Source organism: Anomaloglossus baeobatrachus, chromosome 3 (assembly GCF_048569485.1).
Source record: "Anomaloglossus baeobatrachus isolate aAnoBae1 chromosome 3, aAnoBae1.hap1, whole genome shotgun sequence".
Classification (NCBI taxonomy): Eukaryota; Metazoa; Chordata; class Amphibia; order Anura; family Aromobatidae; genus Anomaloglossus; species Anomaloglossus baeobatrachus.
In genome coordinates, this window is record NC_134355.1 from 585797253 (window position 1) to 585823749 (window position 26497).

Genomic DNA, 26497 nt, shown 5'->3' on the forward strand with positions numbered 1-26497 from the left:
GCCAGGACCGGAACCACCAGCCTAGCTAATCAACCGATTGAGGGCAGGATTACAGATCCTGTCCCAACCAAAGTCCCAAAAGCAGACAACCACCCACAGATAGGGATAGGGCAACCGCCAAGGCCCATAGATCCCACAGGTCAGCGTCAGCGGCCATGGCTCCTCAGGCACACAGACAGCTGGGAGCGGACTCCCGTGTTCCACATCGGGAAGTCCAAACACACAACCACAACCAGTGCAGAGGAAGAAAGAGACGGCGATCACCAGCCCGGGTGGGGGACCTGAGTACAACTGGCCGCGGCGGCCGGCCACCAGCACCTTGATTTACTAAAAGACTCGTGTGATTCATTTACTTGTGAGTAACCAAACATCCCCTACTACGTCCAGGCACGCAAGTCAATGCCACCGCCATACCCTGCACAGAGACACTGGGCCCCGGGGCAACCATTCCTATCCATGGAGGGGTTAACATCCGGCTGCCATTATATCTTCCCCGGGCATCCCACAACAGCAGCGGTGGTGTCCCACTTCACCACACACCGTGGGTGGCGTCACAAACCAAATACGGTCGAGGCCATACAACTACGTCCCCCCTTTTTCATTCGGCGTGTCCGCGTGACCCGCGGGTCCGGAGGATCCCTTGAGCCACGCAGCGGGTCCGGATCCGAGCAGCGCCAGCTGCTGGTACGGGGGCAGCACATTACTACAATGAGTACACCGGTACCATCCGGTTTCTTCCTAAAGACTGCTCCCTGCTCCGTCACCATCCTCCGGGCCCCAGGACTACACCTCCCCTACCCGTGGAGGGGATTCCACCTTGCTGCCCCGCTCCATCAGCCCCGGGCACCCCAATACCAAGGCAGCGGTGGTGTCACCAACCATCACCGCAACCCACGGGTGGCGTCACTGACAAACTCTTCCCCTGTAAATACTCCCCTTTTTATTGTTGTGGGTCGCTGCACGAGACCCAGATGAGGCTGCTACTCGAGCCCCAACCAATATCCCGGATCCGAGCACCTCGAGTAGCTTCCCACTGGCCGTGGCCTGCGCCCTGCCCACGACAGTAGCATTTTAAAAGATTCGAGTCAAGGAAATAACAAAGTATGGTCAATTATTAGAGTTGGAGGTGACAGGAAGTGGTAAGTGTGTAAGGAGGTGGCCATGTTGTCACATTCACCCCTAAAGTTACCAATACTGTGGAAATGATATGTGATGCATAATGTCAAGTGTAATGTGAATTATGTTCTACTTTATTGTGTATTGTGAATTGTGATGTGATGTTTACATGTATACTGTGTTGCATTGTACTGTGAGGAAGCTGGGTTCTTCCAAGCAACAGACAGTAAGGGTAGGAAACAGTTAACAGCTGGAACTAGCCAATAGTGAGATAGTTTAAGGTCTAGGGATAACTATGAATACCCCCTCAGCTATCAGCTGCTACAGCTGCTGTCACTCAACAAGCTGCTGATTTTATAAACTTTACTTGCTTGCTTTTCAAAACCTATACATCCGAGCTGACAACTAAATGTATGTATGGAATCAGCCTGATAGAGCCAGTATAGCACTGGATTTAGGTTATATAGGAAAATTCTGGTGATTGGTGCGCTTTAAGAAATTTAGCTGGGAAAACAATTTGCTACCACGATCCTCATAGTCTTCCACTCTTTTAATGAATTGTATACTGTATATATCCAAAGTTAGCTATAGTACAGACCAGATTGCCAGACTTCATTATAGCTAATACTACATCTCATTTCAGACGAAGACAGGATATTTCTAAAGCTCCCCAAAGTATCAATAGTATCCATGGTGAACAATAATTCAAGGGGTTTCAATGGAATCCTGTTGGTCTCATACAAAAACATGGGGTAATCTTATTGCCAATGCTGCTTACTATAGCTGTGGAGCTGCTCACTTACTTGCAGGGTCAATGCAGGTGGCTATCATAGTTGTCATATTAAAATTTGGAGAGGATCACCTTTCTTTTGACTCGTTAGAGTGAATTAACAAGATTTAGATTGAGGTTAATTTAACACTTAATTGATAGTTAAATTTGAAGATGTCAAAGTGAATCTCCTTATCATTAGTGCTTTATGGTCTGTTGAAGAACAATAATGCCTACTACGATAATACCTAATTGAAGACGTAGAGCTAATGCTCTCAGCTGGGATTACAGTGTGAAAACCTCCATGCAAAATGTACTGTAATACCATGTAGGGCTTGGTACAGTCAAATTATTGTACAGATGTGATAAGTATTAATTTTCTTTTGAGATATAAATATGATGCAGTAGTTTTGGACTTTGGATATAGGATGCATGAAAAGAGAGTATTGTTATATAAGATGAAAAATCTTCAATAAAAGTATGCAATTAAAAAAAATTGATATGTCAAAGAGGTTGAAAAATGTTTTCAAAAGTTACAGGACAGATAATAGTGCCATTCCCCTATTATCTCAGCACCGTCTTTTCACTCGCCTTGAATACAGCCAAGCTTTTGATTCATTGACGACAATGAAAAATTGGATGTTCAATAAACATGGTTCATTAAGAAAATGGATGTCAAGTGCCCAAATCACGTATGTCACAATTGTGCAGGAATCTTTCTTCATCCATCGGTTGATCCTTTAAGTCCACCAGTTACCTTCACACAAGCTGAGACATGCATTTTGTGGAATGAGCATTATAGGCACAAATCCGGCACTTAAGAATAGTAACATTGCTGAGAACCAAGACACAAAGGTGTTATTGGAGCTCAATTACACGGCCGGATTTTTTTTTTTTTAGGCAAATAAGAATCTTTCCCTTTCTTTTTACCAAAACTACAAGAATTCAAGGAAGGCCATGAAAATCCTATTACTCCCTAAGGCCCCCTTAACACGTCAGTCATTCTGGTACGTACCAGAATCGTGGACATAGGCAGACCCATTAAAATTAATGGGTCTGCGAACACAAAAGTGATTTCTCACTGACGTGTTTCCATGCGGTATACACGTGTGTCTGTGTGTTCCGCACGGACAAATGTCCGCTTTTCTCTGGCATCACTGATGTCCCACAGAACACATATGGGTGTTATCCATGAAACACGTACCAGAAAAAAGCACGTACAGTACATTTCACTGAACATGATATATTGTAAAGTCCGAATGGTCATCTAAGATCATATCCAGTAGTCAAATGCCAAATGACGCCCTCTGTTTATCTCTCCTCTTTAATTTTTGCACAACTGATGTGGCACCCTGGACAAGCCAGGACGTCACAGGTACTGCAACAACACACCCCACACCCCGGTTAGGAACATCTAAGTCAGACACAAATCCTTGTTGCCTCCCTCCAGGGACTGATGTCCACACCAGGTGGGGCGCATCCAGACGGTTGGCTCCTCCCACCGAGGAGTTCACAGTCCTGGAGGCGGGAAAAGGAAGGCAGTGAAGTTTAGAGTTGAGTTTGGAGTGTAGAGGAGAGTGAGGGAAGTAGTAGTGGAGGAACTGACTGGCCGTGTCCGGGTACGTGGCCCGGGCACAGAAACAGCAAGACTGGCAGACGGTGGTGACCGTCTGCAGGAGAGGCCGATTGACGCACAACGGTAAGGACCGGGGACGGGCGGTGGCCCGCCAGTACCGGATCGGGTAGCGAAGAGAAGCCAGCACCATCCGGCAGGGCCTACGGACCCCGACCAGGCTAGGAGTCGCCGTAAAACCGGTCAAATCCGTCAGCGACGGGAACCTCCGGGGTTCACCAGCAATAAAGACCCGACTGAAGGTAACCGTCCAAACCGTGAGGGAGATAAAGCTACCGCCAGAGCTAGAGCTCCCAGGGCCAGAGCCTGCGGGCAAAGAGGGGCTCCCTTAGCCAACATACCGCGGGGGAGCGGGTTACCGGTGGGAAGCCATCAGGGCCGAGAACATAACACCGGTGCAGGGAGAGACAGTTACCGCCAGCCTACCGGGAGTGACCGTCGCAGCCGTCTGTGGGACTCGTCCTGTGGGACTCGTTCATCCAGCCGTTTGTTTTACCAGAGACTCCGTGTGCGTTACTGGCTGAGTAAGTACCACCATCCCGTCTGGAACTGCGCTGCCCCGCGACCCTGTACTTGGCCAAGCCCTGCAATCCACCAAACAGACAACAACTCTGGGCCCCGGGACTGCCAAAATCCCCCTACCCACGGAGGGGAGAGAAACATCCCAGCCGCTCCCTGTCATCGCTCCCGGGATCCCCGTACAGAGCAGCGGTGGTACCCCAACCTCACCACACACCGTGGGTGGCATCACAAACCGACATCCCAAGCACCAACAAAACTCCCCTTTCACTCACGGGCGAGGAGCGCCGCTCGAGTCCCCGGATCCGGCCCACCGCTCAAGCCACCGAGCAGCAGCAGCGCCGGACCCAAGCGTGGTGAGCGCAGCGCCCCGCCGCCCGCCACACTGACACTTGGGTATGGCTGTAGGTAAAGGGATTTCAGTACACACTGATATGTTGTTCTGTGGGCGTGAACCTGTTGGTGTAAGGGGTTGTAAGGCTCGGCTGCTCCTGCCCTGCAATCCACTGTTAAAGTAAATGTGTTATTGTATATCAGTGTGTAATGTTTCTGTACCGCCCCGGTGTTAGTCGGGCTGCTCGGATCTGGGATCGTGGCTCGAGGGGGTCCGGACCTGGCTTGGTGAACACTTTGATCCGCATAAAGGGGGTATTTACAGGGGATAAGTTCATGACGCCACCTGCGGGTTGCGATAATGGGAGTACCGCCACTGCTGGAAGGAGTACTGGGGCAGATAGGGTTAAGCAGCCAGATGCCAGTCCGTAGGGACGGCCCCGGGCTCAGGGCGTTGGTAGTTATTTTAGAGAGCAGGGTGCAGGGGCCAGGGTACTCACTGTGGGTAGTCGTGGTGCTGGATGAGGTTTATAAAGGAGACACACACACTGTAGGTAAACCAAAGTCTCTGTGTACTGCTGCCGCTGCCGGGAGCCCGTCCACTTAACCGGTCCCACCAATGTCACATAGTGAGTCGGAGCCTGCCTTCGTGCACAATTTATTGTCTTTTAGTAGTCCCCGTGGCTTGAAACTGTTAGGGGCCCTGCTCACTATGTGTAGTATAGCCGTGCTCTTGAGGGCTGGCACGTGGGACTTTAGTGGGTTCCTGTGTCTGATGCCCTCAACCTCTGAGCTTGTAGGGAAGTCCTTGGAGATCCCTTCCCTGTCAGGTGAATTGCCAAGACGTTGAATCGGCTCCTGACCTAGGGCCCTGTACCCCGTTGTGCTCTGTACCGGTCAGTTCTTTTGGGCCCTCGGGTGCCGACAGTCCTCCAAGACTATGTCCATCACACCCTTGTCCAATGTCACCGCCACCGGTCCCCGACTCCTCTGGACCCGGATGACCGCTTACGACCCAACCAGTGTCCCTAGCTCCCCAGGATCTCACTCTCCCAGCTCCTCTCTCTTTGGAGCCTACTTCCCTCTCTGTCTCCCTCTTACAGTCTGCCCAGTCCCCAAGTGGCTTGCCCATTTTCTAGCTAGTTTAACCCCCCTAGTGTGTCTGGCAGTGACTGATGTGAGGTGATTGGGTTTTGTAGTGCAGATGGGAGTAACATCAGTTTCTTGAATACCTGGAACCATGGGGGGTGGGCCCTCCACCCTGGGTAAGGATACAGTACCCTGTGGCACCCTGATGTATTCAGGGGTGCCACATTTCCATCTAGTGGCCAGGTTTTGAATGATTGCTCCCTGGTTCCTTTTAGGCAGGAAATGGTTAAGGTTTGATAGACATCGCTCTATAGGGGGGAGCCTAGTAAGTAAAAGGCAGCAGCCATGTTTCAGTTAGTCATGTAGGAGAATCAAAGTAATAAAAGCTGCACCTGTGGGAGGTGTGGCGAGAGTAGTGGACCATGTGTATTTGGCCTGACCCTCTCGGCCAACCATGGGCCCTGGATACAAAGAAAAGAAGCGGGCAAAGTGGTCTGTCGCCCACGTGTTTCTGTGATGCCCTGGCAAAACCAGGTTGTCACAGGAGACTGCATCCATCTTCCAGATGCAGGATCCCCTGCTCCTTGTCCTACCAACACAACCCACACACAGGTACAAACATCAGCCACAAAGCCTGGTCACCCCCCCAGTACAATAGGGACACCAGTGGATGGGGCCATGCAGATGGTGACGCCCACCTAGGGGTCCTGAGGTGTCAGGGGAGGGAACACAACAGTCTAGTTTGAGCAGTGGAAGTGAGAGGAGTTAAGTGGTAGTCGGGGGTTGTAGCTCTTGGACTACCGGACTACCTGAGCTGACTAGTTGGCAGACGGCAGAGCAGGGCCACAGGCGATGGAGATCCGGTCATGGGAGACCTTAAGTGGACCGGGGCAGGGTTATAGCTCGCCAGTGCTGACAGCAGGAATCCGGTCCGGAGACCGTGCACAGTCGGGGTGCCTGGACCCTAGGGCGAGGACAGCTTCAAGCTCCTTGTCAACTAGCCAGCAGGGGACAAGATTCCACGTCTTGTCCCACCAGTGAGCCCAGATAGAGAGAGACGGAAGCCCAACGCGGGGGATAGGGTGTCTGCAAGTGCCTGCAAAAATCCCAAGGGTCAGATCTCGCAGGCAACAGCTCCCACACCAAAGACACTGGGAGTGGACTTTTCCCATTTCATGCGGACTAGTCAACACACAAGACAAAACACTGAAGTGCAGGAGGAAGGGCCCCTGTCCTGTCAACTGGTGTGCGGGACCCGAGCACAACCCTCCGGAGGCTACCGGTATCCGACACTTGGTATACTACTTGGACTTTGTGTGGTTTATTCAACAACAGTGAGTACACCGGTGTCATCCGGTCCAGCCTGCAGATGGCACTCCAGCACTGCACACCACCTACACCTTGGCCCCGGGACAACACCTCCCTTACCCGTGGAGGGGATACCATCCTGCTGCCCTGCTCCATCAGCCCCGGGACTCCCATACAAAGTCAGCGGCAGTGTCACCAACAACTCACCGCAACCCACGGGTGGCTTCACTGACAAACTCGCTCCCCTGTAAATACCCCCTTTATTACGTTGTGGCCCATGCCCCTATGTTCCCCAGGAACCGGCCTGCCCGGCTGAGGGGTCTGGTCTACTCCCGTCCACCACGCCGCCTTCCTTGTCACCCGTGTCCGCAGCCAACGCCCCGACTGACCCGTTGCCTCAGTCCGTGGCAGCGGAGCCCGTACTGTTACATCTTGTGGCTCTCCTGAGGCAAGGACTGAGGCAGTCTCCCATTCCTTGCCTGCCACGAGCACTCCTGCTCAGCAGCGCCGAAGGTCTGCCAGACTGCGCAGTGTGCAGGAGATACCTTCTCAGAGAGGCAGCAGAAGGGTGACACCTAGTGGTTCTCCTGTTACAAGGAGTGAAGCGGTCTCCCATTCCTGGCCTGCCGCAGACTCTCCTGCTCAGCGGCCCCGAAGGTCTGCGAGGCTGCGCAATGTGCAGAGGTTTACTGCTCAGGGAAGCAGTGAGATTCCCGTTATCTCTGCACATTGTGAGACCGAGGATCCCGCCTCTATTTCCCAGAGGCAGGAGGGTGAGTATGTGCAATGCGTGGTGGGTCCTGATTCGCTCACTGACGTCACACGGCTTGATGACAAGGCTGGTGACGTGGTCAATCCTGACTGGCCAGGCTGGGACGTCGTGGACCCTGATTGGGTCAAGTCCGTCATCTCCGCCTCGCGCCCGCCCTCGGGTGGAGCTGCACCTCCTTAAAAGCTCCCCCTGCCATCATGGCGGCGTGCGACCGTCCTTCTATGTTTGGATGTCTGGCAGCGTGCTGCCACGCCACTGCTCAGGCATTACTGTCTCTTGTGGGCTTGGCCCTTGCTGCTCCGGCAGTACCTCGTTTGCAGGCCGTGTTCCTGCCTTGCTGCTCCGGCAGTACCCCCGTCAACAGGCCGTGTTCCTGTCCCAGGTGAGCTCCTCAAGTCTCCATTGGACTCACCTGCTTATTGAAAGCACACGTGCGTGGGCACCTCTGTGCTACCCTCGTGCCATATTCTCGTGACTTCCACTGGCACACGTGCGTGGGCACCTCTGTGCTTCCCCGTGCAACAGGTACACCGAGACGTGAGATCTGTGCCATACAACCCTCACGGGTTAGGGCAGATCGGTGTACATAGATCGTCTGTGACATTCCAGACGATCGCTAGCAGCAACCCGCTCACTCTTCACCCACCATAGCGGCGGTCCCTTACACCGCACAGTGGACCTTGACCGGCGGAAGCAGTCCATTTCCCATCTTGGCACGCTTCCCCGGGTCCCCCTCGTAACATTACGGTCGCGCCAAAGGTCTGGCTATGGCTGAAGAGCAGCAGCAGTTGCTGCGTTATGTGCAGCAGTTGGAGTCACGATTGGCAGCAGTGGAGCAGTCTTCCTCCGATAAGACTACTCCGACGACAGTCGCCACCCAGGCGGCTACCCAGGCTGTGCTATTGGGCGGAAGGTCTCCTCGCCTTGCGCTTCCAGAGCGCTTTAGCGGCAACAGCTCTGAGTGCCGTGGTTTTATAAACCAGGTTACCACCTACTTAGAGCTGTCCGCGACTCTTTACGCTACCGAGAAGGCGAAGGTAGCCTTCATCCAGTCCCTGCTCACAGGGACAGCGCTGAAGTGGTCCACGCCGTTGTGGGAGCGCGGAGATCGTGTGGTGAATAACTTAGCAGCTTATCTTGGGGCCATGAGAATGGTGTTCCTCGGGCCTCAAGTCACCCACGATTCCGCGCTGCGCCTCCTACGACTTCGGCAAGGGTCTGCTTCAGTCGGGGACTTTGCTGTACACTTTAGGACACTGGCCGCAGAGCTGGACTGGCCGGATAAGGTCCTTGTCCCTGTGTTTTGGGAGGGCCTGGCAGGGTTTGTCAAAGACGCACTGGCCACACGTGAGGTGCCTGCCACTTTAGAGTCCTTGATTCAGGTTGCCTCTCGCATAGACATCCGCCAGGCGGAGCGAAGGCTCGAGGTCTCTTCAGCACCCACGTCTTCTCGGCCTAAAAAGCATCTGACTCCCGTCTTCCATCAGACAGGTCCCCCAGCCAGTCCTGTAGGCGACTCCGTGGAGTCAATGGAGGTGTCCAAGGTGGTCTCCTCTGCCCCAGGTTCTCGGTCTTGTCATCTGCTTTTCCTGTGGGCAGAGGGGACACATAGCTACCCGATGTCCCAAACCGTCGGGAAAATACAGCGTCTAGTTTCTATCAGAGGGGGGACTCTAGACGCTACTTCTCCCTCTAGGTTGACTATCAGCGCCCAGTTGCAGTTCGGCACTACTCTCTTCTCTGCCCTGGCTTGCTTGGACTCAGGCGCTGAAGGCAATTTCATCTCGACCTCCCTGGCAACCCGATACTCAGTTCCCCTGGTTCTGTTGCCCAAGCCACTCAGGGTCCGGGTAGTCGACGGGTCCATACTACTCGATCCTATCACCCAGATCACCATCCCTCTCAGGATGGATGTACCACCGAAACACCATGAGCAGGTGTCCTTCCTGGTGCTTCCAGGGGGGACGGATGAGATCCTACTGGGCCTTCCCTGGTTGAGACAGCATGCTCCTATACTCAACTGGGCAACAGGGGAGATCTCATCCTGGGCAGGATCCTGTAGAGAGCACCTCGTGACTACCGAACCACCCGCTACCATTAGGTCGGTTGGGTCCTCAGGGAATACTGAGGGGCCGGGTTTACCGACACCTTATGAGGCCTACAGGGATGTCTTTTCCAAAAGGGCCGCAGATACTCTTCCTCCCCACCGGCCATATGATTGCCGAATAGACCTGAAGCCAGGCTCCGAGCCCCCTAGGGGCAGAGTGTATCCACTCTCTGCTCCAGAGACGGAGGCTATGTCCAAATATATTCAGGATAGCCTGGCGAAGGGGTTCATTCGCAAGTCTATTTCACCAGCTGGTGCAGGGTTCTTTTTTGTGCAGAAGAAGGAAGGGGATCTGCGCCCCTGTATCGATTACAGGGGATTAAATGCAATCACAATCAAGAACAAATACCCTTTGCCCCTCATTACTGAGCTATTTGATCGATTCCGCGGGGCAAAGGTCTTCACAAAGCTGGATCTACGCGGGGCGTATAATCTAGTGCGAGTCCGAAAGGGCGATGAGTGGAAGACCGCCTTTAACACCAGGGACGGTCACTACGAGTATCTAGTAATGCCCTTCGGACTCTGCAATGCCCCCGCCGTATTTCAAGACTTTGTGAATGACATTTTCCGGGATTTGTATCTTTCCGTGGTTGCATACCTGGATGACATTCTTATCTTCTCCCCCGATCTTACCACCCATCGGAGGGATGTCATCCGAGTACTTAAGAGGCTCCGCACCCATTCGTTATATGCTAAGCTGGAAAAGTGCGTTTTTGAACAGGAATCCTTGCCGTTCCTGGGGTACATAGTGTCCAGTCAGGGGTTAGCAATGGATCCGGGGAAGTTGGAGACAGTGATGAACTGGCCTGAGCCCCGCTCGCTGAAAGCGATCCAGCGATTCTTGGGGTTTATCAATTATTATCGCCAGTTCATTCCCAACTTCTCGACGGTGGCAGCACCCATCATTGCCCTTACCCGCAAGGGCGCTAATCCCAAAGCATGGACACGGGAAACGGTAGAGGCATTTCACACTCTCAAAACTCACTTCTCCAGAGCTCCCATCCTTCATCGTCCAGACATCTCCAAACCCTTCCTACTGGAGGTAGACGCCTCTTCGGTCGGTGCAGGTGCAGTCCTGTACCAGAAAAACGAACGAGGAAGGAAACATCCGTGTTTCTTTTTCTCCAAGACCTTTTCTCCGGCCGAGAGGAACTACTCCATAGGGGATAGGGAGTTACTGGCGATGAAACTAGCATTCCAGGAATGGCGGCATCTCCTGGAGGGTGCGAAGCATCCATTTGAGGTTTTTTCTGACCACAAAAACCTCACATACCTCCAGACAGCACAACGCCTGAACCCAAGGCAGGCCCGTTGGTCTTTATTCTTCTCCCGGTTCCGCTTTATTATCCGCCACCTGGCCGGTGAGAAGAACGTACGGGCCGATGCCTTGTCACGTTGTATGGTTGTGTTGGAGGAGGACGAGGAGGAGCCTCGTCTTATACTACCCCCGGACAGCTTGAGGATGGTCACTCCCACTTCTTTGGACCAGGTGCCACCTGGCAAAACCCTCGTTCCCCCTGAACTACGGAACGAGGTGCTATCGTGGGCCCATGCCTCCAAGGTCGGGGGTCACTTCGGGGTCAAAAGGACCAGAGACCTGGTGACCAGGCATTATTGGTGGCCGAGACTACCCCAGGACATACAGGAATATGTGGGAGCCTGTATGTCGTGTGCTCGGAATAAGCCGTCCCGGCAGAGACCGGCAGGTCTTCTTCACCCACTGCCAGTGCCGGATCGTCCCTGGGAAGTGGTAGGGATGGACTTCCTGGGAGATCTGCCCAAATCAGCAGGGCACAGGGTCGTATGGGTCATCACGGACCACTTCTCTAAAATGGTCCACTTGGTGCCTCTCCCACGACTCCCGACGTCACGTGCTCTCGCCACCTTGTTCATTCGGCATGTATTTAGGTTGCATGGCATGCCTGACAAGGTGGTGAGCGACCGGGGTCCCCAGTTCGCGTCTCGCTTCTGGAGAGAGCTCTGTAAGCTCCTGCAGATAGAGCTGAACATCTCCTCCGCATACCATCCCGAGACCAATGGACTAGTGGAGAGGACTAATCAGACCTTGGTAACTTACCTCCGCCATTTTATATCCGCGCACCACGACAACTGGGCTAACCTCCTTCTTTGGGCCGAATTTGCCATTAACAATTCGGTCCATGAATCCTCTGGCCAGACTCCGTTCCTACTCAATAACGGACAACATCCCAGAATCCCGGTTCCGATGCCCATTACGTCACCCGATACTAGAGTGGAGGATTGGGCTACCAAGGCCCGGGAGATCTGGGATGACACCCAAGAGGCTCTTAAAAGGGCTAAAGACCGGATGGTGACAACGGCTGATGTTCGCCGCCGCCCTGCACCATCCTTCGCCCCTGGTGACCTAGTATGGCTGTCCTCTAAGAATGTTAACCTACGGGTACAGGCAGCCAAATTCGCCCCTAGGTATCTGGGTCCGTTTAAAGTACTACAGCAGGTAAACCCAGTGGCATACCGACTCCAGCTCCCTCCACGCTGGGCTATAGCCAACACCTTTCACGTGTCCCTCCTGAAACCCGTACGACTTAATAAATTCTCGGGGTCCCTGCCGGCTCAAACCGACTCCCCGTCCGACGATCCTGAGGTGGCAAAACTTGTGGAGACAAAAGTCATACAGGGCAAGAGGTACTACCTCGTGGAGTGGGCCGGCCGTGGTCCGGAGCATAGATCCTGGGAGTTGGAGGATCATATCCGCGCCCCGGGTTTGATAGCGGCCTTCGAGCACGGACAGGGGGGGGGGCCTAGACGGGGGGGTAATGTTACATCTCGTGGCTCTCCTGAGGCAAGGACTGAGGCAGTCTCCCATTCCTTGCCTGCCACGAGCACTCCTGCTCAGCAGCGCCGAAGGTCTGCCAGACTGCGCAGTGTGCAGGAGATACCTTCTCAGAGAGGCAGCAGAAGGGTGACACCTAGTGGTTCTCCTGTTACAAGGAGTGAAGCGGTCTCCCATTCCTGGCCTGCCGCAGACTCTCCTGCTCAGCGGCCCCGAAGGTCTGCGAGGCTGCGCAATGTGCAGAGGTTTACTGCTCAGGGAAGCAGTGAGATTCCCGTTATCTCTGCACATTGTGAGACCGAGGATCCCGCCTCTATTTCCCAGAGGCAGGAGGGTGAGCATGTGCAATGCGTGGTGGGTCCTGATTCGCTCACTGACGTCACACGGCTTGATGACAAGGCTGGTGACGTGGTCAATCCTGAATGGCCAGGCTGGGACGTCGTGGACCCTGATTGGGTCAAGTCCGTCATCTCCGCCTCGCGCCCGCCCTCGGGTGGAGCTGCACCTCCTTAAAAGCTCCCCCTGCCATCATGGCGGCGCGCGACTGTCCTTCTATGTTTGGATGTCTGGCAGCGTGCTGCCACGCCACTGCTCAGGCATTACTGTCTCTTGTGGGCTTGGCCCTTGCTGCTCCGGCAGTACCTCGTTTGCAGGCCGTGTTCCTGCCTTGCTGCTCCGGCAGTACCCCCGTCAACAGGCCGTGTTCCTGTCCCAGGTGAGCTCCTCAAGTCTCCATTGGACTCACCTGCTTATTGAAAGCACACGTGCGTGGGCACCTCTGTGCTACCCTCGTGCCATATTCTCGTGACTTCCACTGGCACACGTGCGTGGGCACCTCTGTGCTTCCCCGTGCAACAGGTACACCGAGACGTGAGATCTGTGCCATACAACCCTCACGGGTTAGGGCAGATCGGTGTACATAGATCGTCTGTGACATTCCAGACGATCGCTAGCAGCAACCCGCTCACTCTTCACCCACCATAGCGGCGGTCCCTTACACCGCACAGTGGACATTGACCGGCGGAAGCAGTCCATTTCCCATCTTGGCACGCTTCCCCGGGTCCCCCTCGTAACACCGTACCATCTGTGTGGGAGGACCCATCTGCTGGATATTCAGGCCTTACTGTCACCATCGCTCCGGCACCGCTGACGACATCTCATCTGGCCCGAGCCAGGCCTCAGCACCAGTGACGTCAGACTCTGCCCCGAGCCAGGCCGCACCACCAGTGACGTCCATCCCGACCCCGAACATGGACGCATCGTTGATGACGTCGACCCCAGCCATCCACTCGGCCGCTACGGAGGTGGCACCCGTCTTCATGTGTACCCCAGCTACAACACCAACCGCTCCCAAGCACCCCGCCCCGGCTGAGGAGCAGCCGGAGTGTTCCTGCGGTGAAGCGGAGCAGGCCACCGATCGGTGGGGCCCACGGCAGTATGAGAGGCTGGTCGTAGCCAGCGCTGTGGGCATCTGAGTAGTCCTGGGAACCCGTGCACCGTATTGGGAGTGGCAGCAGCGGCAGCTCCACAAGGAAATCGCCGCTCGGGAGAAGAGAGCGCAAGTGATTGTCTGGACCTACCGGGAGAAGGATTGTCTCCCGCAGGCTACTTTCCGGGTCAGGGGCCCAACGTACCAGGGACAGGTCTGCCATTTTGACCCCCAGAAAGGGTGGGGGTTCATCTACGAGCCGGGACTGGAAGCCGAGATATTTGTGTTCCGTAGGGATGTGGCCCCTCATCTACTGACCGGCCATCCAGATAGGAATCTGGAACCAAGGGACATGGTCAGCTACACCAGGCACTGTGTAGAGTGGGGATGGTTTGCCCTTGATGTGAAGAAGTGGGCAAAGGTCAATGAGGAGCCATGCCTTGCCTCCCATCGTCACCTTTATGAGAAGGAGTAAAAGGTAGCGGAACCCAGCTACCCCCTTTCACTATTTTAAACCCAGCTTTTCTCCTGTTCATGGACCATGGCCTCAGGACTGGCAGAGGCCACCCAAAAACTTTCTTGGGTCATTGTATATATTCCCTATTTACCTATTTGTTACCCCAACACCAGGACTGCAACACCACTGGAGAGGACTGGTTGGAGGAAGGGCGTGTGGTAGAGTCGGCCGAGGCCAAGTCACTAAGGAAACTGGTGGCTAACCTCCAGGCCAGAGGGTTCCGGAACTTTGGGACTCTTTGGTGACTGGATTGAAGTCCATTTCCCACCAGTCCACCGCAAAGACACTGTAAGGAACTCGGGGTTTTGTGACATCAGAGCTAGCGGTGGCACCAGGGGTTCAGGTGTTTTGGGTGGCGGGTTGAAGAGAGAAGATAAGTTTTCAACGTTTAAGAAATGTGCCTCCCTGTAAGGGAAGAAATGTTGAAATGTTTACATGTTATGTTACGCTTTTACCCTTTTCTACCTTTTTTACAGTTGCAGAAAAAAAATAAATAAAAACCGGTGCCAGACAGCCCGAGGACGGGCTGTGTTTTACCAAAGGGGAGTGGGACGCCCTGGCAAAACTAGGTTGTTACAGGAGACTGCATCCGTCTTCCAGATGCAGGATCCCCTATTCCTTGTCCTACCAACGCAACCCACACACAGGTACAAACATCAGCCACAAAGCCTAGTCACCCCCCCCAAGGACAATAGGGACACACCAGTGGATGGGGCCAGGCAGATGGTGACGCCCACCTAGGGGTTCTGAGGTGTCAGGGGAGGGAGCACGACAGTTTAGTGCTGACAGAGGAAGTGAGAAGAGTGAGGTGGTAGTCGGGGGTTGTAGCTCCCAGACTACCAGACTACCTGAGCTGAGTAGGTGGCAGACAGCAGAGCTGGGCCACAGGCGACAGAGACCCGGGCACACCCCTCCGGAGGCTACCGGTATCTGGCACTTGGTATACTACTTGGACTTTGTGGGGTTTATTCAACAACAGTGAGTACACCGGTTTCATCTGGTCCAGCCTGCAGACGGCGCCCCAGCACTGTACACCACCTACACCTTGTCTCCGGGACAACCCCTCTCTTAACCATGGAGAGGATACCAACCAACTGCCCCGCTCCATCAGCCCCGGGCATCCCATAAAAAGGCAGCGGCCATGTCACCAACAACTCACCGCATCCCACGGGTGGCGTCACTGACAAACTCACTCCCCTGTAAATAACCCCTATATTACGTTGTGGGCGACAGGCTGCTACACAAGCCCTTGATCCGACTGCCACTTAAGCCACAGCTACGATCCCGGATCAGAGTTTCTCGAGTAGCTCCCGCATTGGCCGTGGCGGCCTGCGCCCCCACCCGCGACATTACCAGGTCAGGTCTCTGGGGAATGTCCCCGGGTTAGCAACTGCCACTCGTTGGCATCCTCTTGCAAGAGCCCAATAACTGAGGCTCAGGTGAAGGGACCCAAAATGCAAAAGTGAACAAGCTCTATCCTTCAGCTGTCCCAATGGTTTCTAGAAGCTAAATCCCTGTGGATGGGATGGGACAGTACTGTAAGGACTATTTGACTTTACGGTGCTGATTTATGAAGTTAAATGGGAGGATGAGAAACACTGGAGAAACAGAGGAAACACTGAAGCCAGGGAAGCAGTCTGGGTTTAAATTTAAAAATATTGCAAACAAAGCTAACATTGAAGAAAAATGCCCGTGATATAGCTGCTCTGCAAATGTTACATGATATTACAAGTAAAGAACTGTTTGTTTAGAAAATTGGACTCCATGTGTGCTGGGGAAAATATGACCAGCACTCAATCCTTTGCACTGTGGAGGTGGTCGGGGTGAGGACTGACCATGCAGCACTGCTCAGCATCCGAGATTCACCCTTGCCCATGACTACAACAGCCCGTGCCACCCCTACGACATTGGTATAATTTTTTAATCAATTTTCTCTGGCTTCTCATAATCTTTTCCTGGATGTCTACAACAATGATAGGTGCCCAAACAATAGATTGTTAATTTTGGGGGGCATGGCACTTGTATACCAATACAGGTAAGGGTACTTTACACGCTGCGACATCGCTACCAATATATCGTCGGGGTCACGTCGTTAGTGATGCACATCTGGCGCCGGTAGCGACATCGCAGCGTGGGACACCAATGAGCAACGATCAACGATCGCAAAATCGTTCAAAAACGGTGATCGTTGACACGTCGCTCATTTCCTTAATATCGCTGCTGCCACAGGTACAATGTCATTCGTCGTTCCTGCGGCATCACACATCGCTATGTGTGACACCGCAGGAAAGATGAACATCTCCTTACCTGCGTCCACCAGCAATGCAGAAGGAAGGAGGTGGGTGGGATGTTACGTCCCGCTCACCTCCACCCCTCCGCTTCCATTGGCTGTCCGCTTAGTGACGCTACAGTGACGTCGCTATGACGCCGAATGCACCTCCCCCTTGAGGGAGGGATTGTTCGGTGGTCACAGCAACGTCGCTGACAAGGTATGTGCGTGTGATGCTGCCGTAGTGATAATGTTCGCTACGGCAGCGAGCACCAAATGTCGCACAAACGACGGGGTGGGTGCTAACGCGCACCACATCGCAGCGTGTAAAGCACCCTTTATACTGCTTTTTGCGGGAAAAATAAGATATGAAAATTTGGAAAACAAAGGAGTTGTGTGTTTCTTTCAAAAATCCTGTGTAGTGATCAGCAAGCCTGGCTACTTGGTCAACCATCGGGGTGCTCGGGCAAGCTCATTTCTCGGCCGCTGCTAAGCATGTTTTGTGGCCGTTAGTCAGCCAATCAGTATATAAGGATTGCCTGTCATACACAGTAATGCCATAGCCATGTTGACTACTGGCATTACTGTAATTGGCAGACCACATTGCATCTTATTTGAGACCCGGAGGTGTGATGCTCTTTACACTATCCTCTGGAAGCAGTTCAGGGAGAGTTGATTAATGTGGAGAGCCTAAATTAGAGCAGGGTTTGTTCACTTGCACCCTTTAATGCCTTTTATGTGGCACTAAATGGTGATTTTAGCCTTGTTTACCCTAATAATTAAATAATTTAATAAAAAAGGGTGTGGGGTCTCCCTTATTTTTGCTAAAAAAAAAAGTAAAGGTAAAGCAGACAAATGGGGGCTGATGATATCAGACTGGGAAGATCCATGGATATTGGTCCCTTTGCAGCCTAAAAATAGCAGCATGCAGCTGCCCTGGAATTGGTGCATAACATTAGATGCTCCAGTTCTGGCACTTTGTCCGGCTCTTCCCGATTTGCCCTGGTGCAGTGGCAATCGGGGTAATATTTTAGGAGGTTGAAGTCAGCTGTGTAATGTCAGCTGTCATCAAGCCCCAGTATTAGTAATGGATGGGCATCTATCAGACACCTCCATTACCTCTTCTAATATGGCATCAGCATATCTTTCTATAGAGTGTGCCTGCGTGGCTTCTTTGATGGGGTTGCCATTTTTTTGCACATGAACACTTCTTTTTTCCTTTACTGACATGGCATGGACACTTCTCTTGTGCTTAGTGCGGCTCCTTTAGATTGATGCTGCATTCTTATTTCTTTTGTGACTTCACAGACATGCTCAGTACAGCACTGGGAATGCCGAGTTAGACGCTCTCTTAACAGGACACTTGTTTTATCATATCATATATATATATATATATATATATATATATATATAGTATAATTTGAATTACCATCTCTCTCATTATTGTATTCTCATGTTCTTATTTAAATTTCACTTATGCACTTAGTTTTGTACTTTGCTCAGTTGGGCATAATTTGTGAATGTCGTGTAGTTATATGTATATAAATAACAAGCCACTAACACTTTATGCACAATTTATTATGCACTTTATATGATTTGTAGTATGATCTATTACATATGTATTTTTTTTTAATTCTAATCAATCATATATTTATTGTTAGACCTTTTATATATTCACTTGGAACACTCATATCTTGCTTGAGAAGGGTTCTGTTATGGGACCGAAATGTCAGTTACTTACCTGGCTAATGAACCTGAGTTCTATAAATCAATTCTCTCATATGTAGTAATGTCTGTCTGTCTGTCTGTCTGTCTGTTTGTCTGTCCAGGATTCTATCTATCTATCTATCTGTCTTTCTATCTATTCTATTCCAAGCTAAAAGTTGTATGTTGTCAAGAAGTAAAAGAACTCCGCAGTCTTCTTTTTGTGGTGTCGGTAATTTCCATGGATTTCTCTTATTTTCCAGCTCCAGTTCCTCCACACATAATAATATGAACGCTGGATTTTCTCTAAGCCTGAAGATTTCCTTCTGGGAATCTCTCTATATACTCAAAGGGCTTCTTGAACAGAAGACTGAACAGCTAAACTATTCAAATAGCATTTTGGTGAAGGAAATGTATACAGTGTGGTAACATTTTGTGAAAGTTCTCTTAAATAACTGGAAAGTTTATTCCACAGCTGAGTTTTTCCAACATGAATTTGTTTTTGTAGGTTTTAGACCTCTTCCGACTGCAGGCAGGAGCAGTGCTTCCAGATTATAAGTTTGCTTTCAGTTGTGTATTCTGGCATTAATATATCCTAGCAGCACATCATTATTCTAGAAGGGCAAATCTGAATAAACAAACAACTTACCAAGAAAACAATGCACATTAAAAATCACATTGGAGGAAACTAGCTCCTCCGATAAATAACATGTTGAGGAAAATGCATGGATTCTATTGAGAATTACGCCCTTGCGGTTGACTGTATGGTGCACCAACCCAACCTTAATGTTAATTAAGCCTGTGCAACCATTTCAAACAAAAACCCAAGCCCTGAATATTTTAGGTTTCGGTTCACTAATAACATTATTAATTTTTATTTTTTTTTTTTATTCTTAATATTACTGCCGGGAGTGTCACGGGGTCCTTCTTCCATATCACACAATCAACAGAGCGAGAGATGGCTGTACAATCTAAAGAGCATTTATTGCAAGCAAATCAAATGGTCCATAACATAATCCCCAAAACAGAGGGTAAAATTATTCCAGTAACACAAATGTGGCGCCCTAGACTAGCCAGGTCGTCACAGGTAACACACAAACACCCCCATCCCTAGGACAGCAACATTAGTCAAGCACAAAACCCTTGTTGCCTCCTCCAGTGTCTGATGTCCACACCAGGTGGGGGCGGGGCCAAAGCGGTTGGCCTCACCCACCGAAGAGTTCACAGGCCTGGAGTCGGAAAAGTGGGGAGTTGAGGTTTGGAGGTTGAGGAGTGAGGAGTAAACACTTGGGTGTCTGGGTTCGTGGCCCAGGCACTGACAGCAAGGTTGGCAGACGGTGGTGGCCATCTGCAGGAGTGGTGGAGTAACGCAGAACCATAGGACCGGGGTCAGGCGTTGGCCCGCCGGTACCGACCGGGGAGTGAAGTGAAGCCAGCACACACAGGCAGGGCCATCGGACCCCGACCAGGCTTGGAGCCGCCGACAACAGTCAAATCCAAATGTGACTGGAACCCCAGGGGTTTCCTAACAGCAAAAGTCCCGATTGAAGGCAACCGTCTGCACCGTGAGGGTGTACAGCCACCGCCAACGGCTAGAGACCCAAGGGCCAGCGCCTGCGGGCACAACAGGCTCCTCCGGCACCCATACACCGGGGAGCGGACTACCGCTGGGAATCCACAGTAGTCAACACATACCACTAAGGTGCAGGGAGAGACAGCCACCATCACCTGTCCAGGGAGAGATACAGCGACCGGCTGCGGGACCCGTCCATCCAGCCGTTTGGTTTACCGGAGACTTTGTGCCTCATTTGCTGAGTGAGTACACCTGCGCCATCCGGCACTGCGCCGCGCTGTCCCTGCGACCCTGCACCTCACCGGCCCTGCAGCCCCATCACATCACTGGGCCCCGGGACCACCAACCCCTACCCATGGAGGGGGAAAACAACATCCCAGCTGCTCCCTACCATTGCTCCCAGGATCCCCGTCACCAGCAGTGGTGGTGCCCATCTTCACCACAACCCGTGGGTGGCGTCACGGACTAAATCCCCCCAAACCAACCACCCCTTTCACTCACGGGCGAGGAGCGCCGCTCGGGTCCCCGGATCTGGCCCACCGCTCGAGCCACCGAGCAGCAGCAGCCGCAGCAGCGCCGGACCCGGGTGTTAGCGAGTGCAGCGCCCCGCCGCCCGCGACACAAATATAGTCCGGTAACCGATAAATATCCAGGTCTTTCTGAGAAGCCAGTTTCTCCCAGAGGTTCAATCTTCCTGCTTCACTCTTGTTGTTCTCAAACAGACTGCCTGAATCTCCCTTGTAAGCAAAAAGGTTACAGTAGGTGGACTGTAGGCCCACCTTCCTCCACACCCAGGGATGGAAGCGCCTCAAGAGGCTATAACCTTGCACTATAGTGGGTGATTATCTACGGACAATAGAATGTACACATAAGCAGTACAAATAATGGACAGTGAACCACGCCTAAACATAAACCCAAACAAAATGGTACACAATATCCCACCATCACAGTCAGCAAGGGACTAAGTTTTATTATTAGAAATAAGAATAGTGTATAATGCTCAACAGTAGTTCCATAGCAGACAAACCTCACCAGCTCACAAGCAACATCACGTCTTATAAATATATAATAAAAATAAAAATAGTTGAGGGTTGCATTAATTACTTAGGCAGGTTAACAATTCAATTATATGTATTGTTCCGTCCACTGTCTGTCTTACAACAACTCTGGGTAGATGGCCAAAAACGAGATGCGCCCAGTCCACGAGTTCCCAAACGACGGCTACCACGACCTTAGCGCTTGTATCCAGCTGCAGCTGGCAACAACCCCCCATCTCCTCATCAGTGTCCTAAGTACTCAAAGCCGCCCCATGGGAAACACCAACCACAATGCTAACAGTGGATTGGTGAAGGTATTCACCTGGATATTAGACCCCCTGTAGTGATGGCTCCACTTGGTTTGCTATCACCATCCATATAATGGGACTAGTGACTTGGAGAACAATGGCATCATTGAGGCCCCTGTGACACTAACTAAAGTAAGAAAATGATATCTCTAACTAATTACCAATGTCATGCCTGACCTGCTGTGTACCTTAAATAAAAATGCAAGGAAATATCTAATAAAACACAAGAATGAGAGCAACAATGAGCTCTATGCAACCACCGCTCCATGTTGGGAAAAGTCCACATAACTTAGAGCCATGGATTGCACTCTATATGCATTAGTTCAATAGTTTTTAGTCCAAAGCCAGTTCCTCACACTCCTCCTCCAGTTTTTCAGCATGGCAAGCGCTGGGCTTCAGTTTATGAAGTTGACTGATTCTTCAGTTTGTCTCTATAGGCAATCAGCGTTACCATGGTCTCTCAATTTTTGTGAGAAATGGTAAAGTTGAATGGGTGCAATGCCAGCCTTCATCGTAACAATCACCCATTCTCCCCACCACCCTGTGTAGTTAGGTCAATGGACTGTGGTCCATTACTATGGTGAATTCTCCGCCATACACATAGGGGAACAGTTTCTTTACTTCCCAGTAATAGTCTGCCATTACTTTACTATGGTGGCATACAGTTTCTCCTGCTCTACCAGTTTTCTTGAAAGATACACTACCGGGTGCTCCTTCCCTGTGTCCTCCATCTGACTAAGGGCAAAGCTAAATCCACTGTCTGATGCATCAGTCTGGACCAGAAATCTCTTGGTATAATAGGCCGAATCTAGCAGAGGGGCCTCCACCAGGGCTTGTTTGAGCTGCACAAAAAGCCTGTTCACAGAAGTCTGTCCATTCTATCTGTCTTCGAAATTTCTTTGTCATCAGAGTTTTTGCTTTTGTACTGTACCCCGGGATGAATTTTCAGTAATACCTTGTGGCACCCAAGAATGATTGTATTTGCTTTTGGTAGCAGGGCCAGGGCCACTGAGTTTTGCTTCCACTTTGGCCTGGTCAGGCTTTATCCTACAACCCTCCACTTGGTATCCTTGGTAATGGACCTCAGCCATCCCCTTTTGGCACTTGTCCACCTGAATGGTTAACCCAGCCTGCTAAATGCACTGGTGTATCTCCCCAACATGCTGCAGATGTTCCACCCAGGTTTTACTGAATATGGCAATATCATCCAGATAAGCCTGGGAGACTTCCTGACAGCCTGCAAGTATAACATCCACCATTTGCTGAAAGGTAGCTGGCACATTCTTCAATCTGATGGCATGACCAAAATTGGAACAGACTAAAGGGGTTTAGGAAGGCTGAACGGTCCTCAGTGGCCTATGTGAAAGGGATCTGCCAGATTGCCCTGCGCCATGACAATTGGGGTGATATATAAGGTTGAAAATAGCTGTGATTTGTCAATCTAGGGCTTGATGGCAAATGTGATTTTTTTTTTTTACAAATTGCAGCTGATATTAACTCCATATATTACTCCAATTGTCATTGCACCAGAGTAATTGGGATGAGCAGGGTAAAGCAGCAGAATTGGCACATCTAATGGATGTGCCAATTCTTTGATACCTACGGGCTGCTATTTTTAGAGGATAATAACCATGGCTCTTCCCACCCTGATAATACCAGCCCCCAGCTGTCTGCTTTATCTTAGCTGGTTATCAAAAATGAGGGAGGACCCCCCCCCATTATTTTTTTAAATTATTTAAATAATTAAAAAAAATGTTGTGGGATCCCCTCTATTTTTGATAACCAACCAAGATAAAGCAGACAGCTGGGGGTTGCAGCTCATAGTTGTCTTGTTGTTTTACCCTTACTAGTTATCAAAAATAGGTCGGGAGCCCAGGTGATTTTAGTTTATTATTTTTTTCAATTGGTGCACCGGCCAATCACATGGCTTGCAGCATTTCAACAAGCTTTATTTGGATGGCAAGCCCAAACAATAATCGGACGTACAGGTAAAACTGTGTTCAGGTTCAGTTTACAGTTTGGGCTCGCTTATTCACTATTATCTACATGATTACTGTAGCCAGTTGTACATAAAGGCATCACTATTGTGTGCAGTGACTGTTGGTCTGATCTTCTCCTGGTGCAATGTGGGGTTTGCGGCATGACAGATATTGCTTATGGAACCCATGTCTAGCACAAAGTTTGAAGTTTGGTTTATTGACCAAAGAATATGATTTCAAATGTCTTGGGTGTTATTTAGCTGTTTTTAGCAAATGCAAGTCAAACCTTTCTGTTTTTTTGGTCAGGAGAAGAGATGATCTAACCTGAGGTTCGATGTTCAGAGTTCGGGTTCAGAAACGGATTTCCAAAAAAACAAAGTTTGGGTTTGAAGTTTGACTGCATTACGAGTGCAATCCACTCAAGTGAGCAGCACTGTGCTTGGGTATGAGTGATACTCAGCCCTGCGTGAGCCACTTGAAGTGTTTGAATGACTCGCACTTAGGATAAAACCAGTGTAGTGTGCATACACAAAAAAAACCCATTAAAGCCCTGCCCACCATCCATCAGAAGTGTTCTGCTTATGAATGGCAGCATGTGGGTGGAGCCACAAACTGCTCAATTACAGACTTCTATTGAGGTTCAGATCAAGTCGGGGTCATAAACCAAACTTTTCTAAGGTTCTACTGCACCTGCCGCACTGAACTTCTAAAGGTTTGCTTATCTCTAGTCAGCAGTAGATTGCCATGTTTGCCCATTGTCTTTCCAATGAAATCATGTACATTGTCCATATCTGAGGTAAGAAAAGGCTCAGTCACACACAACGACTTACCAGCGATCCCGAAAACAATGCGACCTGATAGGGATCGCTGGTAAGTCGCTGGTAGGTCGCTGGTGAGATTTCACACAGTCAGACCTTACCAACGATGCAGTAGCGACCTGTATAATGATCTCAGCAGTCACTGTTACGCTGTCACACAGTGTCAAACACAGCGATGTGTCCTGCCCAGCAGGACATCGCCTTTGAACAAAATGGCCTGGAACATTCAGCAATGACTAGAGATCTTACAGCAGGGGCCTGATCGCTGGTAGGTGTCACACATAATGGAATCGCTATTGCGTCACAGAAACCGTGACTCAGCAGCGATCTCGCTAGCGATCTCGTTATGTGTGACAGTACCTTAAGGCTTGCAGTTCATCTGAATTCTTTTGTGACCTGCTGGATAAGTTGTTGGCACATTCTTGAAAAAATAATGGTTGGCTGTCCACTCCTGGAAGATTCACTACCATACCAAGTTTCCGGCATTCATGGATAATGGATCATTGTTGCTCACTGGAGTTTATAAATTGCAGCTGTGGATTTTTACCCCTTTTAAGACTGGTGTTTTTTAATGGCTTTTGGACCTTTTTAAATAAGTCTTTAAAGCAAAGCAGGGTATTGTGAAGATTTTTTTTATGTGAACTCCTTGCGGCTTTATTTTGAGAGACCGGTTCTGTTTAAGTGACTTGTAGTGAGTTGTGGAGCTCAAAAACATTTTACCTTCAATATATCATATTTAATTGTATTTAGATGGCTTATCTTTATGTAGTGATAAAAGTAGTTTGGTAATCCCAAACACTTATTTATTACAAATATGCAAAAAATAGAGATTTTTTTTTCACAGCATTGTATTTTCCTCCATACCCAGACTTTCTCTGTCCACAGACACTGTAATATTGTCACATAAATAAGGAAACAATTTGTCATCTTCAAAGCCCTACAAGATATGGGATGATGTAGGAATAAAGATTAGAGATGAGATGTCCTATGGAAGTTCGGTTCAGCTGGTTCAGTCAGATTTTAGATAGTTCGGTTTGGGACCCGGACTAGACCTGAACCCCAATGGAATTGAATTGGGCAGTTCAGCTTTCCGCCCACATGCAGACAGCCATAAATAGAACACTTCCGCGGGAAGGGTGAGCAGGGTTTTTCCATTTTTTTTTTTTTTTTTTTTGGTGCACACTACAGTTGATCATACTATTGTTACTCCCAGTGCGAGCCATTCAAACACTACAAGCATCTCGCACTGGGTTGAGCATTGAACATACCTGAGTGCAGCGATGCTCGAGAGAGTGGTTTCCATACGTACAGCATCCGAACTCAAGCTCTGATTTTTTTTTGTAAAGTTTGTGTCTGGTATGAACACCAAACCTCAGGTTCACACATCTTTAATAAAGACAAGTCTGGGCATAAGTATAGAACTTTAGGAAAACTTTTTTTTTTGTTTGCTGTGACTCCTTTGCTCCCATCTGAAAAAGTTTCATTAAATTATGTGTTAGTTAGTTTTGAGAAAACTACTCTTGTTTTCTAAATAAATAAATTTTTATTTTGTACCCTGTTAATCTTTAGAAGTTGAAGTCCAGATGATATTGGTTTGATTTAGAATTACCAAAGGTACATTATGTTCCACATAACAAAGAAAATAATTGAAACCAATAAGAGAAAATGAGCACACTTCACCCCCTGAAATGTGAGCAGACGACAGAGACGTGGGTCACAATGTTTTTTAGTAGCAACCTGCCAAGATATTTGGAAGACTAATCCATCATATGCTGTGATATTATGAACTCTTAGAATTGCTGAACAAACCTTTTCACAAAATATATTTTCTTTTAAAAAGTTTATAAAGCCTATTCTTATTTCTACTTCCAAAAGTCAAAGTCATGATTTGTAGGCTGGATAAAACACAATAACCTTATATATATACCTAATTCATTTCCTTCATATATACACAACTCTCTAACAGCTTCAACTACACCCGTGCTGCTCGCAGAGCTTGTAGATCTGCTCTTATAATATCTTTTGGTTGTATGACGGCTCAGTTCTTTCTGGCTGATGCTATCACCCTCCTCCTTTTTCCCAAGTTTTTCCCCACATACTTATCATCGTCATCATTATTGTTGACTCAGCTGACAGTCGCCTCAGGGTAGGAAATGTCCTAAGCTCCTTGCCCTTTCTCCAACCCTCTATATGCCTCACATTTCTTGATTCATCTTGACTAAGAATGCCACTACCATGGTCAGTGCACCTACCACTCAACTGACACTTCCAGTGTAGAATGGCGTGGGGAGGTAGTCGTGGGCGAGAGATTGACTTCAAGTACCCGAGCACACTACATGAAAGACATGGTCTTTGCTGGTTGTGTGGATTTGTAAGGTATAGGCACTGCACCCATGCAGTCCTCA